Below are 4,672 nucleotides of genomic sequence, written 5' to 3' on the forward strand. Positions count from 1 at the left end.
TGGAGGAATCTTATAGGCTTCTCTACTAGGTGACGTTAGGAGGCTGTATTAGAAGATAGGCTCTCATGATCTGTTTTGCAAACGCCAGTGAGATATGGCATCACAATGGTAAAATATGGCCTTCCACGGTGTACAAAATAACACTGTTCTCTTGAATTGTATCTTGTTGTTGTTAAACGTAAAATGATTGTGTTTTTTCCGACATGTGGACAAATGGTTTGAAAGGCTGTATTCTGTAATGTTATTTCACGTGTCTAAATGTTTGTGATACACACTGTAATACACACAGTCACTGACTTGAACGTAAGGACACACCCGAGCCATGAAATTTTGTCCATCAAACTCCGAGAAATCACTTTCCCCACTGCAGATTGGTCATCTGTAATTGGCGGCAGTGCTGTAGCCTTTTCTCATTTCATTGGATGTAACACAATAACGGGAGGCGGGGGGAGAGCGAGATGCGAATTGCATCTTGCAGTTGAACGCAGAAACCATACCGATTTTGCTCAGGAAACTAAAAGAAAATGGACTGCGACTATTTTCGTGGAAATAGGACATTTAGGAAGTGTGTCGACGTTAAATAAAAGTTTTCTCCATCGCAGAACAGCATGTAGTTGTGGGCTTAAGGGGGGCAGGTCCAGTGTGTATGTGTGTGTGTGTGTGTGTGTGTGTGTGTGTGGTCCCAGGGGGCAGCTGCGCTCTGGCCAGGGCGTGGCTACATTTTAAACGAACAAGAACGTTGTACTCGGGTTGCCGGTCATTTATTTCACTTTGATCAGGTGGCGTTATGGGCCAATGTGTTAGTGCAGAGCCTCCGCCTCGACCACCTGGCCACATACTACATTGGTCAAAGACTCTGTCACCGGATTGGCGGGAGACTGCAGTCGACATAGGCGCCACGTGGAACCAGTAGCAGCTGGCCATTTGAAAAAGTCTGTACCTCCACCTACAGTGAGGAGAGGGAGCTAGAGAGAGACATGAGGGGAGGTAAGAGTGCCTCTAATGTCAGTAGTTCGTGACTGTGCGTCAAGAAGAATGCACATTCAACTGCCATCCCTCTTTTCGGATGAGAATTTTCTGTAGTCCCCGGAAAATTTGTTGCATTATGACCCATTGATTACGAGTGCTGATATTTTTCACAACTTCGTTGTGTAATTAGAACAGTGAAGCATTTTCCATCAGTAGTGGTAACGTTTATTGGCTTTCCAAAGTTTTGGTTACCTGGGCTGCAGGGTGATTTTTCAAGCTAAACAGTGGGAGGTGTCTGTAGCGAACTCTGACATCAAACAGCGATAGATACACTCCTTAACTGATCAGTTGAACACAATTCCTGCCCAAAAAATAAAGATAGTGTGTTTCACTCCAGTCTTTTTCCTGCCAGCTTCTATGTTCAAATGTGTGTGAAATCTTATGGGACATAACTGCTAAGGTCATCAGTCCCTAAGATTACACACTACTTAACCTAAATTATTCTAAGGACAATCACACACACCCATGCCCGAGGGAGGAATCGAACCTCCGCCAGGATCAGCCGCACAGTCCGTGACTGCAGAGCCATAGACCGCTCGGCTGGCTAATCCAGTGCGGCGCCAGCTTCTAGATGAAGTGTAGAGTTTCAGTATGTCCGCCACTGATTTCGAGTGGTATTGTGTAATTTTTCCCAGCGAGATAGCACCAGTTGTATGACATGAGCAATTTTTGAGCTGTATTGCGACATTAGGCGCCCTTTGTGTATTGTTGTGCATATAGTTCTGTAATTAGGACCGATCTTTATGATTAATTACATAATTAGGACCGATCTTTACTTCAGTTTCCCAATGAAAAAATAAAGCACACCAACCTAACCTTCCTCTCCTGCATCTGGACAGTTTCCAAGCATTCTCTTGGGCTTTCCATTCAGAAGGATTGGGGTACGAGTCTGAGAAAGGTTACCAACATCTTTAATATCCAATCAATTCCCAGGTGGGGGATGGGATGGGATGGCAGCACAGCCCTGGGACAAAGAAATTCCCAACAAAATTCGATATGATCGCAAAATTAGAAATTCCCACCAATAAGGTAGGTGGGGGAGGGAAATGTAGAGGGGAAGGCATGGGGAGGGGGAGGGGGCAGATACCCACGTGACTGCTGGGGAATACACATAGCGTGATCTGGAGTGGGAGTCTGTCGGGATCAGTTGGTGGGGGTAATTAATTGATCAATTTAATTAATTTGCATATCAATCTGATATTAACATTGTGCTCAGAGCCACTATCCCCTACTCCTTAAATGTCCATTTACAACATTGTGACAGCATTATCTTTATGTATTTTTTTATCTCAGTAGTATTTATAACATTCATTCAGCTCTGCATTACATAGAGGTTGATATTGTTTCACTTAAGAGTACTGGACACTGTCATTTAATAACTATTTCTCTTGGTATGGGGGAAAACTAATTAAGTCTGGCTGTGATGCCACAACGGCCCCATTGAATGTTGAGCGCTGCATGCATACTTCTATCTGGGATCACCATTCAACAGCAAAAGTCACTTCACTTTGTTCATAGGCAGTTAGTTATTGAGGATTGTATTTTTCCTTTTAGTTACATTCTTATTGTTTGGACAAAAATATTACACGTAGAGTCTTGCGTTTGGATTGCAGTGCTCATGTAAGATAATTGCTTGCAGCTCATTCAGTTTGTATTTACAGAACTGACATTTACCATACTTTGATTATTGCCACCTGACCGAGGTCTGTGTTTTAACTGATACCCTGAATATTTTTGTTCGTCTACTTATTCAGGGGTGGTCCACTGGGAAATGGGGTCAAAACCAGGGAAGGTCGTTATTTATTTTACTTTGAAGAAACAGTCTAGCGAATGCAAAGTAGGATCAGGTCCATCCCTACACCTCCAACTTTTGTGCATGGTGACAGACCTGTGTAGGTTTGGTCCTACTCTGCATTTAGTCGACTATGGTTTCATGCCTTAACAAGGACATCGCGCAATGTTGCAAGCTGTCGCTTGCTTTAATCATAAATGTATGTCTGCGTGAAGCTGAAGGTTATTATCTTTACATAAAGAAAAGTATTATCTTGTCAATAATCTATAAATTATGTGCCACTCACATACGTCATCCATATGAATCAGTGAATATACTGATGGCACTTTTGTTGTTCTGCACATGTAATCATTTTCAGAAGTCAAATTAATTAATTTAATAATACTGAAGTTTAAATTGCTGGTGTACTCAGGTACCACCACAAAAAAATAAAACAGTGAATAGTAGAGGGAGTATGAATGAGAACAATCGTGTATTTAAGTTTATAAAATAATGACAAGTTTTATTAACCTTCAGCAACTACAACTTTCTAGAGAATTAGCTGATGAATCTTGCACAAAAAATGACAAGCGTAATCAGTAAAGGAAAGGTGTTTGATGGGCAAAGCATAAATTGGGATGGAAGCTATACAAATCCTCCCCTGAATTAATCCCTTTTACAATGCAGTCTAACTTGGTTTACACGAATCCACTGTGAGGCCCAACTGTATTCAAATTGAATCATCTATGATCAACTACACCACAAACTATGGTTCACCTGAGACCAGGTAGTTTAACAACACTAAGTCAGTGCAGCAATACTTTTTCCTTTCACCTTGATTCAGGAGGTAACAGAAAATAACGCGCCGTGGGCGAGGAACGGTCGCTGCAACATCTGTAATGTTGTGACACGTCCACGAAAATATGCAAACTACGTGGTCTGCGATCTGATTATCACAAAGTGGGAAGCTTCCCTATGAGAGCCCTGAATTCCTGGCAGATTTCAGTGTGAGGTGCACACGTTCGCTGGTCTGGCCAAATGGCTCTGAGCACTATGGGACTTAACATCTATGGTCATCAGTCCCCTAGAACTTAGAACTACTTAAACCTAACTAACCTAAGGACATCACACAACACCCAGTCATCACAAGGCAGAGTAAATCTCTGACCCCGCCGGGAATCGAACCCGGGAACCCGGGCGCGGGAAGTGAGAACGCTACCGCACGACCACGAGCTGCGGACGCTGGTCTGGCCAAACCAATTTGACTCATAGGCATGATGGTGAGTGCTGGAATTGTCAAATGTCAGACAGCCGACTCAGGACGAATACGTTCACCCTTGTGACACACGATACGTCCAAGAAGATATGCAGTTCCACTGTCGGTAGAGCTGAAACTGCCACAGGCCTTTAGTCCACCACAAGAGACAGACCACAAGTCACATCCACTAGGGAAATACCTGAAGTTCTCCACAAGGGGAGGGCCAGAAGACGAAGTCCCCCAAATAATCACAAACACCTTGCATCAAGCCTCCATTAGACCCATGGATGCCCATGAGAATGTTCCCCAGAACATAATGGAGTCGCTATCAGCTTGTCTCTGTCCTGCAGTACAGGTGTCAAGGAGTGTTCCCCTGAAAGACAATGGACTCGTGCACTCTCTATGAGCACTTACCAAACTATTCAACTCTCTGCCACTGCACAACGTACTGTGTCGATGGTCACATGCCTATTTCAGCTGTAATTGCCAAAGTCATGGTGTTAACATTGACACATGCAAGGATCGTCGTGTGCAGAGGCACATTGTTAGGAGTGTTTGGTGCACTGTGTGTTCAGACACAATTGTATTGGCCAGTATTGAAGTCTGATATTAGT

The sequence above is a fragment of the Schistocerca serialis genome, unplaced genomic scaffold, assembly GCF_023864345.2.
Source record: "Schistocerca serialis cubense isolate TAMUIC-IGC-003099 unplaced genomic scaffold, iqSchSeri2.2 HiC_scaffold_897, whole genome shotgun sequence".
Classification (NCBI taxonomy): Eukaryota; Metazoa; Arthropoda; class Insecta; order Orthoptera; family Acrididae; genus Schistocerca; species Schistocerca serialis.